The 13,818-nt window shown below is 36.6% G+C and overlaps 1 protein-coding gene and 1 pseudogene across 3 annotated transcripts in view; both read left to right on the plus strand.

The window, feature by feature from the left end:
* Nucleotides 1-13,818, plus strand: part of OTUD7A (OTU deubiquitinase 7A) — a 391,428-nt gene that overhangs the window by 218,086 nt on the left and 159,524 nt on the right. The window lies entirely within an intron of this gene.
* On the plus strand, nucleotides 9,876-12,809 carry LOC141558154 (DNA endonuclease RBBP8 pseudogene; annotated as a pseudogene).

The following is a 13,818-nucleotide window of genomic DNA, read 5'->3' on the forward strand; positions in this document are numbered from 1 at the left end:
CCTCTGAGACCCTTCTCCACTCTGAGATTCTATGAATAAACTGAAAGTTCCCATATAAGTCAGCTCTTTCTGTGTTAGAATTCTTATTGAATTTGAGATATATCTGATGTAAATAAACATCAATGACCTGAAATGTAATTGCCCAGTGAAGTTGCATATGTTATCCTGAGTTCTAAAGTAAATCCTAGATAGTTAAAAGTACTCTTGAAATTTCCTTAAATTGCCCATAAAGTACAAAGACTTGTGTCTCTTTAAGAGAAAGTTTTGTTTTGTTTTGTTTTGTTTTTCCCTGAAGGTAAAAGTTGAATTTGTTTAAGTTAAATGTACATATGACACAATTCTATCATATAAGCAAATCTGCAAAATCTTGCAAAATCCTGGTTAATGAATGAAATTTATGTTGTCATCTGCTTTCTATCTTGCTTCTGGCACTATCAGAAGTGACTTGAATCAAGGGGAATTCCCAGCATTACTGCTAGGCAGGCAGTTCAGTGGTTCTGTAGCTAAAAATGCATATTCTTGAACCCAAGTTGACTCAGAATGCACTTTTTAATGGATTCCAAAGGCCCCATTTTGCCATGGTCAGGCAGCACCAGGACCTAGAGACCTGCTTGACTTTCAGACCACAAGTAAAGGCCATCCTATGTTGTTCACTCAACATTGGAGTAAGTTCTGGAGCATTCTTTTTATAGCCAGTCTTGCTCTGGGTCTCTACTAACTCTCACCTTGACTATTAAGAGATAGAACTAGGACCAGGAACAGGATACAATGTGCTTTTGCTGTATGCATGTCATGTCCTTCCCCAACTTCTTTTTTCAGATATAGACAATCAAATCATCATTTTTTTAAAGTGATAATTTACTGCTTTATGGCTCTACTCAGTAACTATGTAATTCTGAAAGCTAGTTGTTTCCAATTCTTCATGACTCCATTTGGGGTTTTCTTGGAAAAATACACTAGAGTGTTTGCCATTTTCTTTTCCAGATTATTTTACAGTTGAGGAAACTGAGGCAAACAGGGTGAAGTGTCTTGGCCAAGATCGCACAGCTAATAAGCATCTGAGGCCAGATTTGAATTCATTCTGACTCTGAAACCAGCATTCTCTCTGCTGTGCTAACCCGTTGCCCTAATGAATTAATAGCTAATCTTTATGTAGAAGTTGAAGCTCTTCAGAGTTCTTCAAATATTGCCTCATTTGATCTCACAATTCCATGAAGTAGATACTTTTATTACCTCCCTCTTTACAGATGAGGAACCTGAGTCATAGGAAGATTAATTGCCCAGGGTCACACAGCTATTACCTGAGATAAAAATTGAACTCAAGTCTGACTTTTCAGGCCTAGGCCATATCCATTTAGCCACCTAAAATATATGCAAAGAAATCACATATTTATTTTGCATTTACTTACATATATGTACATTGTTTTCCTCTAATAATATATATTCATCTAGAGTACGGGGACTGCTTCATTTTTGTTTTGTTTCCCCAATACACAGGATAGTCCCTGACACGTAGAAGTAGCTTAAAAAGTACATTTTTGAAGTGAGTAGAAAATGGCTTTATAGTGTGATTCAATGATATTTTTAGTGCATTGGTATAGAAGTCCAAGGGGTAGCTGAGTGGTACAGTGGATAGAGCACCAGGTCTGGAGACAGGAAGATCTGAGTTCAAATTCAGCCTTCGACACTTAAGGTCACTTGTGTGACCTTAACTCTTCCTCAGTTTCCTCATCTGTAAAATTGAAACACACTGAAGAAGGAAATGACAAACTCCAGTATCATTGCCAAGAAAACCACATGGCCAAAGTCGTTGGGGACATGTAGAGTCAAATACAACTGAGTGACTGAATAAAAAATAGAAACCCAAAGACCTGAGTTTTAATTTTATTCATCATTTCTTCTCTTTGCACCTCAATTCCCTCATCTATAAAATTATCTCTAAGCAACTCCCTTCCAGTCGTGTAATAAACAGGCTTTAGAGAACTGTCCTAGGAGCCTAAGGACCATTTTAATAATTTATTTTTAAGGTAGAAAAATTTTTTTCCTGGTGAAAGTTATCTATGTAACCAACTTAACAACAAACATTTGAAACACAAACTATTTGTCAGTTGGGGACTGCTAGTAGTGAAATAATGTCATATTTTCAGGTTTCAATAAAAATGTACTTGCCCATAGCATAATACTTTTAGACTCAGCTTGATTTCTGGTTTGTGTTAATTAGCATGGCTGAGGTACCTGGTACTCAGAGCATTCCTGCAGCAGAACCCTGAGGCCTACCTTAATTTTCATTGAACCATAATAATCAAAATTGGAAACATATACTGAAGCATGTGTGCTACCAACACAATAGACATAGTGATTCACACACCCAATTTCCCTTCAAGTTTCCTGGCATGGCTCACACATGATGAATTCTTTTCTGGTTAGTAGAAAGAACAACATTTTAAAAAAAGAATTAGCAATCTTTCTGAAATCTGAAGTATTGTATGGATTTGTCATTTTTATGTCAGAGTCGAGAAGGGTTATATTTTATAATGAATTAAACCTTTTGTTCATAACTGAACATGTCCTTGGTATAGTCTATTTCATAGGATGACTTTTAAGCCATCAAGAATAAAATGTCACTAAACCTTAGTTAGTATTTTATTATGCAAAGTTGAGTAATCAGAAAAATCATGGATTTAAGAAAAAAGAACTGTCCAAATAGAAGCCCTACTTAATTTTCAAAATGTACTTTTATTTCCATCTACTTATATATGTGCATATATACATATATATTTATATGTGTGTGTATATATATATGCATATATATATATTATTGTATATATGTGTACACACATTCAGGTTTTTTATGGGGGAGTAATATTTTAAATCTTCATCTTAATCAAATATCAAAAAATAAAAAGAATATTTCCATATATACAATATAAAAGAGGATTCAACATAAAACTATGAATTTCCATTTCACAGTTTTTTTATAATAAATACTATATATCTTTTTCAAAGCTACCCTGTTTTTCTGTGCTTGTTTCTAATTTTTTTTGATCTTAGCTCTGCATTTTTTTCTCCCTCCTTCCCTTCCCAGGCTGCCCTAGAGAAAACTACTATCTCTCTCTCACACACACACACACACACACACACTCTCACTCAAAACATACTATGCATGTTTCTATTTATCTTCTCTTCCTCTGGATGTGAATAGCATCCCCATTCATAAGTTCTTTGAGTATTCCTAATACTCAAAATAATTTGTTCAAATTTGTTTTTAGAACAGTAGTGCTGTAACTGTGTATAACATTCTTTCGGTTCTGTTCATATTCTGATTCTATGAAACTTCTTCCTCTTTCTATCTATCCCTATTCCTCATTCCTACTTCTGACATATATCAAAAATGTACAAACCACATCATTTACTTAATCTCTTAGCACCCCCAGGCTACTCTTAGAACCACAATTGAGATGAATTGCAATTTTGCATCAGTGTAGTTTCTAAACCCTGTGATCCATACTGTGATAAAAATCCATGTTCAGAATCCCTGCCTTCTTCCCCTCATTAGTAGGTGGAGCCTAGAGAGAGCCTACTGAAGTGGAGAAAGGACTAGCCTTAGAAATCGGGTAGATCTAATCGTTCTTAGCCCTGCCTCTGAACCAAATTACAGTGGAGAGGCAGAGTGGTACAGAAATGGACTTTGGGAGGCAGACGGGCCTTAGTTCAGTTTCTGGTACATGTGTGAAATTTAACCTCTTACTATCCCAGGAATCTCCCTAAGACTAAAAACTGGAAATCAGCTTCTGATTGTCATTGGGAGGGAGCTTACAGAACCATGGAATAACTCAGAACCGATGCACATACTTTCTCAGAGATGGATAATTAAATCAATATTACCTCTGCAACATTACCATTCCAGAAATGGGAATGAACTGATGAAAATGCAGATGGAGTATATTGTGTGAGGAATAACAAGGTCAATGTCCCTGGATCACAAAATACACAAAGAGAGGGTATACATTATTAAAAGATTGGGAAAATGTGGGTGTGGGGAATGGGAAGTGAGATTATGAGGGAATTTGAATACCATCCAGAGAATTTCATATCAGATCCTGGAACTGATCAGGAGCCACTGGAGTTTCTTGAGTAGGGGGGATGGCATGGTAGCCCTGAGGCTTTAGGAAGACCATTTTAGCAGCAGAATGGAGCAGAAGACCAATGAGCAAGCTATTCTAATAGGCCAGGTGTGAACCTGCATCAAGGTAGGGAAGTTTGAGAGGACAGAAAGGGAGGATGTATGGGGGAGATATTAGAAAGGTAAAGTGAGCAGGCTTTGGCAACAGATTGGCTATGGGAGTTAAGGGAGAGGAAGGGGACTAGGATTCCATCTAGGTTTCAAACCCCAGTAACTGGAAGGATGGTGGGATCCTTAACAGTAATAATGAAGTTAGGAAGAGAGGAGTGTAGAAGGATAATAAATTCCATTTTAAACATGCTGAGTTTAAGATATCTATTGGATATCCAGCTGGGGATGTCTGAAAGACAGATGGAAATGCAAGACTGGAGGTCAACAAGGAAATTAGGCTCTAGATAAATAGACAAGAATCATGACCATTGAAAACATGGGAGCTGGGGGCAGCTAGGTGGTGCAGTGGGTAGAGCACCAGCCTTGAATTCAGGAGGACCAGAGTTCAAATCTGGTCTCAGACACTTAACACTTCCTAGCTGTGTGACCCTGGGCAAGTCACTTAATCCCAGCCTCAGGGAAAAAGAAAAAAAAAAAGAAAAAAAAAACATGGGAGCTAATGAGGAAATGTAGAGTCCAATCCCTGTGTTTTACAGGTATGTAAACTGAGTCCCATGGAAGGTAAGCAAATTAGATATAGGATTCCATCCCCCCCCCCCGATCTTCTGATAACAAATCTACATTCTTTCCATTCTAATATGTTGCTACTCTAATAGAAGTCATGTTTCCACAGCCCTGTAACTTTGAGCCCAGTTCGAAGTTGCAAATGTTATGTACTTATGGACCAGTTTAGTTTAATGGCCAACAACCAACTATCTGTTCCTCAACTAGCTGGGTTATATTTATGGTATACTACACAGTAAGGTCTGAGAGTGAAAATGGGAAGGAAAACCTTTCAAAGTGCAATGTGAAAATCACATGATCTCTTAGATGATAGATGGATGGATGGATGGATGGATGATTCCTAAAGCATTTAAGTGCTATTGTAAATGCTTACTGTGCCGGGCACTGTATTAGTTGCTAAGAATACAAATACAAACAAAAAGAAAGATGATCTCTGCCCTAAAAAAATCACATTCTTTTTTTCTATTTTATTTTTTACTTTGAACTTAATAAATTATGTCCATAACATAATAGAATAGGAAAAAAAATCATTGTTCCTGAAACTGAAATCTATCGTGTACAACTTGCTAACATGCTCTAATGGGAAAAGACAATACATTACAAGAAGCTGGAAGTAGAGGTGAGGAATGTCAGACAGGGCAAGTTGTCTAGGGAGCTAAGGGGCTGCTTCAGTTTCAAAATGAATATTGTTGGCATAGAGTAATATGTTTATTGAAAAAATAACAGTTATTTTCTTTTAATGTATGTTTTTTATAAAATGAGATGCATTGGAAGTAAATGGAAACTGATTAAATTACAAATCAAATGAATATAAACCAGATTAATGATACATCTCCCCATGTTTGGAGAACATGTTCTAAGCCAATCTGTTAAAAATCTTATTATTCTACTTATCAAAAAGCATTTAATAAGGGTCATGGTGCATATGGTGTTATATTCAATCTTTTATAAAGTCAACAAACCCAGTATAATTTCAGCTCTTTAGTAGCTTACAATCTAAAGAGGATAAAGTGCAGGAAGTGCTAGTTATAGAATAATGAAACATTAGAGTAACCTTGGGTAACCTTTACTTTAATATCAACTTTGATGTTTTAATAAGTGCTTGCTTAATTGTATTTTGAATTGCAGTGCAATTAATACACAGGGTCTATTAAGACAAGGTGACTACGTGCAGAATGTTAAATATAACTAGAAAGCTAATTACTTATAGTATGTAACCCTCTGTAAAGACTGTAAGTCAGCTCCATTGGAGTTAAATAAAAGAACAAGTTCAGGGAGTCGAATGGGGTGTCTGCACCTGCCTCCACTTATCCAGGCTATGAAAAGGAGATTGGGTTTCAGCTCAGCTATAGAAAGAACATTGCAAATGTCAGAGGTAGCATGTGAGGAGGAATAGAGTTATGAATGGAAAGAGTGGAAACAGGTAGGAAATTTAAGGCAGAACAATAGAAGTTAGGTGTGGTACGCTCCCATAGTTTATTGGATAGGGATGAAAACCATAGTGCTGCTGTGTAAGGGGATCTTAAGATCATTTATTCTACCCTAGAAGAATTACCATACTTCTGGGGAGACAAGCCAAGGCCTAAAGAAGGACTGTCATCAAGAAGCATTAGACTTATCCTTGATCTCAGAGGTGTTGAAGTTGAAAAAAGACAAGTTTAGATTTAATATCATTAAAACAATGATATCTGTTCAAAAGTAGAATGTTTTATCTTGAGAGGCAATGAGATGTCCCTCACTGGAGACCTTCAAATAGCCACAGAGGAATTCTCATTGGGACTGTTATAGAAAGAGTTTTTGTTTAATTATCAGTTAAACATCTAAGGTCCCTTCCTACTATGAGATTCTGTGATATGTCAGCATGAGTGTTCAGAAAAATGCCCAATGAACACTACATTGAGAAGGGAAACCAGTGAAGAGCTGGTTACTGCAATTAATTTATTATTTTTTTTAAAAAAAGTTAAAATTAATTTTAAAAAATTAATAATAGCTTTTCATTTTCAAAATACTTGCAAAGATAATTTTCAACATTCACCCTTGCAAAACCTTGTATTCCAAATTTTTCTCCCTCTCTTTTCCCAATCCCCTCCCTAGGCAGCAAGTAATCTAATGTAGGTTAAATATGTGCAATTCTTCTAAACATATTTCCATATTTATCATGTACAGTCAATTTATGACACCTCAAAATTAGATGCTATAATATGTTTGGTTGTAGTCTTGTCTTTTTTTTTTTTTTTCAGAGAGAAAGTAGAGTCATCCCCATCCCAAAACCTAGTATCTTTTATTAATGGAGGTGGTCTCAGACAAACTGACATCTGGCAAATCCTTAATATAAAAAAGGCCACAGTCCCCCAGTGCATCCTGAGTCTTCACCAGTCCATCTTGCCAATGGACTTTGATGTCTCTGGAGGAAGGAACACAGCTCTACAATTTATTATATGCAATTCAAGTGAAAGTCAAGACTTTATCCTTGTGATATCATTGATCATCTTCCAGAACAAAGGATGTAAACAACCTTTTATAATCAATTAAATTCTCTTAATGCATCTTTTCAAAGGACCACTCTTTATAATTTTCAAGAATGACAAAATACTTCTCTTTAGCTTATGAACTAAACTTATATCTTTCCCTGCCATCTTAAGTGCCAAGTACAAGATCTACACTTGTTTTCAAGCACTCTTTTCTCAGTTAAGAGACTAAGATGAATAACAATAGATCTGTACAATATGAAAAATAAAATAATAGATACTTAAGGTTTTTTTTGGTCCATCAATAAAAAACCTGCTATGAATTTCCATTTTAATCAGCTTTCTAAATTTTGCTTTTAAAAAAAGCAATCAGAATTTATCTACTTAAGATCATAAAGATTAAAAGATACCCAAACAAAAGAGTATGAAGGAGTATATAGTATATAAAGAAGAGAGAGATAGTAATAAGCTGTTGCTATTATGCAAAGGAGAGATGTTGATCACACTACCTCCTATGATGATATAAATACATATATAGAGACAGATTATGAAATGCACCATCATGATGCACTTGAGATGTGTAATGTCTATTTATAATTATTGGGAATAATTCTTTGTGTTAGGCTAGTCTTTGTAGGTTGTTCATTAGGAAGCAAGGAGAAGAAAACATTACATAAATTTCTAATTTAATTTTTAGATACAGAACAGTTTTGATATCAAAGATGGTCAATATTAAAAAATTCCTTTTCTTGATGCCTATGTGCAAAACCAAAGATATCTGTTTTTTTTTTAGTTCTAATTCAATTTCATTCACCAAAAGTTTATTAAGAATCTACCATATTTATATCTCCTGGATAATAAGAGCTAGAATGATTGCATACAATTCATTCTGCTGAGTGGACTGAAAAGGAGTTCTGACTACTCTCTTTATAGTTAAGTCACGAGAGTATACAGTGTAGATATTATGTTAGGATGAATCTGTAAAGATAGTTGGTCCTTTAAGAGGAACTTTAAAAACCTTTTCTTCAAGATCCATCACTAATTATGTAATAATTGGGTTTTATTTAATGGAGACCCCTGTGTAAAATTTGGAGTTTTACCAATAAAATTTGCCACTCTGGGATGGTTTCACAGCACACATTAACTTGTGCATTAGTATAACAGGTGTATATCTTGTCAGGTCTTATCCCAGATAATTGTACTGCTCACTTAATGGCCTTTAATAAAATTCTAGCCACAAGCACTGGGTAAAGAATAAGGCTTTGTTCTGGTTGTGCTGGGAGGTCCACCCACTCTGTCATACTGTCTCCTTGATGAAGGACTGCTGTGGGTGCCTCTTGTGTAGCAAAAACTGATATTTTCAAGGGTTTTTGAGTGACTCTTTTAACCACGTTGGATAAAGCCAGTTCCACTTGTCTCAAAGCCTCTTGAGCTTCTTTTGTAAGCTGGAGTGGTGAGTTTAAAGCACTGTCTCCCCTTAAAATGTCATATAATGGTTGCAATTAACAGGTAGTCAAGCCTAGCATGGGACACATCCATTGGAAATCTCCTGAAACTGAGTTGATGCACTGAGCACTAAAGGCAAATTACCAATTGGACAATGCTCTATTAGCATATGCTTGGAGAATGGCCCTGCGCACTATACTGTGCTGGCTTGATCTGTTGGTTTATACAGAGAATTGTAAGAGGCATTGGAGGGTGGAGTAAGACAAGTGAGAGTTTCCTTTAGGCAGTGGGGAGAGAGAAGGAAGGTGTGGAGATTCCTGTGTCCATTCTCCTGACTGCTACCCCAAAAAACCAAGAATAAAGACTTTGCTTATCCTGATTCCGGCTGATTCTAAGGTATCCAGGGTGCTAACTCGGTCTTCACATTTGGCGCCCAATGTGAGGCTGGGGATGGGGGAGAATCTTTTCCTAACAGTAAAACACTTAGCATGATACCTGGCAAATAGTAGATATTAATGTTTTGTGACCCTGTTTAGCCTTTAAAAAAAAAGAAAGGAAAATGGAAAAGTTCCCAAATCTGTATGAATTAAGAAGATAATTTTAATACTTATCAAGACATAAACTTCTTACTATATGCCTAGGATTGTGATTTAAGACTCTGACTTGAGGTCAGTACAATTGATAATGTACAAAGTTATACTGAAGTGATATTTCACAGAACAAAATCTACAAAAACAATTGTTAAACAACACCACTGGCACGGCTTTGGTTTTGAAATGTTTACTTCAACCTTTGGAAATGTGTATGGATTAAGAACAGTAGGACTAAAGTAACCAGTAATTTTAACCTTCCAATTACACAGCAGTGGTAGGACATAAGAGATAGTCCCGTTTAATTGCGTTTAAGCAAATGTTTCTTGAAAGTGTTTAGTAAGCACTTGTTCAAATACAGGGCTCTGTGATGGGTGTTAGATAAGATACAAAGATTAAGTGAAACAGTCCTTATTTTCATGAAATTTAGAGTCTAGTAAAGAGATTTGATACACACACAAATAATTATGTAATACATGACAGAGTGTTATGAAAATCTTTAATAAGCCTCCTCTTCCCCTCCCCTTCCCCTTCCCCCAAAAGCGCGGGCTGGCCCCAGGGCCGAGGTTCCGCTGGCCGGGCTCGGACGCCGGGGGAGGGGGGGGTCTCACTCCAGCGCCCGGAGGGGCTCTCCTCTTGTATTGGAACTCCTTCCTAGGCCGGCAGGCGCCCAGAGACGTTTGCGTGGAGTCTGGCTACCTCGCGTGTCCCCGGTGTTTCGATCCCTTTTTCCCGGACTTCCCTTCTCTTCCGGTCGTGCTGTGAGCGATCCTTCCCTCCTTACCCCTCCCATCCCCCAAGAGCGCGCGAAGGGAAACAACTTTATAACTATGTAATGTAACAGCAAGGTGAGGAGAGAACAGGTAAGCAGAAGATTGGGACCAAAGAGAACAAGATGAATGTTCCTGCAAGTAGTTGTGGTAGTCCCAATTCTTCAGAAATAGGAAGTGATTTTAAAGACCTCTGGACAAAACTGAAGGAGTGTCATGACAAGGAAGTACAAACCTTACAGATCAAAGTAACCAAGCTGAAAAAGGAACGGATTTTAGATGCACAAAGATTGGAAGAGTTTTTTACCAAAAATCAACAATTGAGAGAGCAACAGAAGGCCCTTCATGACACTATTAAAGTTTTGGAAGATCGGTTAAGAGCAGGGTTATGTGACCGTTGTGCAGTGACTGAAGAGCACATGAGGAAAAAACAACAGGAGTTTGAAAATATCCGGCAACAGAATCTTAAGCTTATCACTGAACTTATGAATGATAAGAATGCCTTACAAGAAGAAAACAAAAAACTTTCAGAGCAATTACAAAAGAAAATTGAGAAGAAACAGCATAAGGCTGTAGAGGCTGAGGAAGAAGTTATCCCTGATTCTCCTATGTTGACTTTTTCATTTCCTGGACTTAATCGACTAAGAAGAAAGAAGGAGAACCTACATGTCCGATATATAGAGCAAACACATACTGATTTGGAGCACCCTCTAAGTACAAATGAATTAGCAAAAAGTCTAAAGTCTTCAACTCAAGTACAGCACAACCTTTATGAAAGTGAAATTCTTGTAGCAGATACTTGTGATCAAACATTATCATCTATGACCAATATTCAAGATACCAACAATTATCCCATTGAGAAATCATCTTTTAACTTAGCTGCAGTTGTTGCTGAAACACTTGGACTTGGTGTTCAAGAAGAATCTGACTCGCAAAGTGCTTCGAATCCTCTCAGTGAAGATCTGCACCATCAACAGGAAGTAGAACCAAAGAAACAATCCTTTCAAGAATCCACAAAAAATAATGAAGATGGTTTGAGATTTTCAGATTCTTCTCCAAGGACTCCACCTGAAGTTGACTGGGCTGCTCGGGCGTCTTCTCCTGTTTTGGGGGCTGTTTCTAATGTGAAAAATGGTTTAAGCTTGAATACAAGCTTGTCCCCTTCTATTTTAGAGGCTGGGAAAAAGCCCCATCTCAAAACAAATTCCCTAAGCATTATTTCTAATTCTAAAACACAGAAAACTAGATCAAAATCTGAAGACACCAACCTTGTTACATGCCTTAATTTTGGTTCTCAACCAAGCACTGTCATTGATCATTCTTCTTCCATTAAGCAAATGATTGTAAGAAAGAATATGAGTGAATCAATAAGTACACAGATTGAGACTGATAATTCAAAAGATGAAACTACTGAAAAAAATGATCTTTTTGTGCCATTGAAACCACTGGGAGGTAGAGGAACCAAAAGGAAGAAGACTGAAGAAGAAAGTGAACATTGCCCCCAAACTTCTTTTGATAAAGAAAACGCTTTTCCTTTTCGAGGGGATATTCATCATTCTGTCAATGGAGAATCTGTATTGGATAAACCCCTGGATCTATCTGATCGATTTTCAGCTATCCATCGAAAAGAAAAAAGCCAAGGAAATGAGGTTATTGGTGGTTATGAACCAATAAAAATGAAAGGCAGGATGGGACATGGAGATTGTGAGCTTGCCTCAGTTCTTCAGTTAAACCCTTGTAGACTAACTAAAGCACAAGCTTTACAAGATAATCAAGATAAATCATCCTTAGAAAATATCCAGTGGAGCATAGATCCAGCAGCAGATCTTTCACAATATAAAATGGATATTACTGTAATAGATACAAAGGATGGTAGTCAATCAAGGTTAGGAGGCGAGACTGTGGACATGGATTGTACATTGATTAGTGAAACTGTGCTTTTACAAATCAAGAAGCAGGAGCAGAAGGAAGAGAAAAGTCCAAAGAGAGAAAGAAAAGTGAATGATAGCTTATCAGAATTGTTTGATCAGACAACACGTGAAGAATATGAATCCTATTTGACAGATAGTTCACTGTGTGAACCAGAAGAAAATCTCCAAGTAGAATATGAAGAATTATCAGTTGCTGCAAAGAAACTAAATAGTCATGAAGATATACCTGATAAAGTCAAACAAAAAGCGTTTGTGGAGCCTTATTTTAAAGATGATGAAAGAAAGACCACATTACAAAATTTCCCTCACATTGAGGTGGTACGAAAAAAGGAAGAGAGGAGAAAATTACTTGGACATACATGTAAAGAATGTGAAATTTATTATGCAGATATTCCAGAAGAAGAAAGAGAAAAGAAACTAGCCTCCTGTTCAAGGCATCGTTTCCGCTATATTCCTCCTAACACACCTGAAAATTTCTGGGAAGTTGGGTTTCCTTCAACTCAAACTTGTGTGGACAGAGGGTACATTAAGGAAGATCTTGATCCTTGTCCACGACCCAAAAGGCGGCAGCCTTACAATGCTATGTTTTCTCCAAAAGGCAAAGAACAGAAGACATAAATGTTGAGGAATTTGCAAAAGGTGCCAGAACAAAATTCCTCATTTATTTATAGTTGAAGTTGAAATAAAAAACTGATTTCTTCCCCTCTTTCTTCTAAAAAAAAAAAAAAAAAAAAAAAAAAAGAAAATCTTTAATAAGTGGAGATCAGAAATTCTCTGGAGGTGACATTAGTTATCAGGAATTCAACAAATGAAAAGTAAAGGGAGGGCATTTTAGGTAGAATTCTATAATGTGAACAAAATTAGTCAGGAAAGCATGGAATGTGTCTGGAAGACTATAAATGGCTCAGTTTGGCTATAACATAGTATACATGGAAAAGAATATTAGAAGATAATAATGGTAAAGGCAACATATTATGGAGAATCAGAATGCAAGGCAAAGGAGTTTAGATTTTATTCAATGGACAGTAAAGAAGGAGGCATTGCATGGTTTTGAGCAGAGAAGAGCCATTATCTCAATTATGTTTTTGATGTGGAAGATGATTCTGCCAAATTTTAAGAGAAAAAAAGGAAGACCTTAGAAATCAAGATTTAGAGATGGAAGGGAACTTAGATAATAATGAATACCACCCAGAGGAGGAAATGAGATTCAAAGTAACTAAGGAACTTGCCTAAGGCGACACTAGTAATAAGGTTAGAATTGGAACTCAAAAATTTTCTGGTGCAACTAAATAGCACAGTGGATTGAGCACTGGGCCTGGAATCAGGAAGACCCGAATTCAAATATGGTCTCAGACACTTAATACTTACCAGAGGTGTGACCTTGGGCAAATACTTAACCCCAATTGCCTACACAAAAACCAAACCAAAACAAAACCAAAAAAAATAAAATAAAATAAAAATCTTCCCCCAAAAACTATCTGCTGAATTCAGATTCATTGCTCTTTCTATCACATCACATTGCCTGTCAAGCCTTTGCCTGGTTTTATAATTTTCTTATTTCCTGGATTTTTGCTATTACTAAATAATGCCTATTTATTATTAGGTCATAGGGAAATAGTCTGATTTACAAGTATGACACTGTTGAGAAAAGTGGTAAAGAAACATGAATGCCAAAAACCTATTTCAAGTGGTTTAACAGAACATTGTGGAAGAGAAAGTGGGACACAACCTTCTTAGGAAGGAAATTCTTGCTCA

This window comes from Sminthopsis crassicaudata, chromosome 2 (genome assembly GCF_048593235.1).
Source record: "Sminthopsis crassicaudata isolate SCR6 chromosome 2, ASM4859323v1, whole genome shotgun sequence".
Classification (NCBI taxonomy): domain Eukaryota; kingdom Metazoa; phylum Chordata; class Mammalia; order Dasyuromorphia; family Dasyuridae; genus Sminthopsis; species Sminthopsis crassicaudata.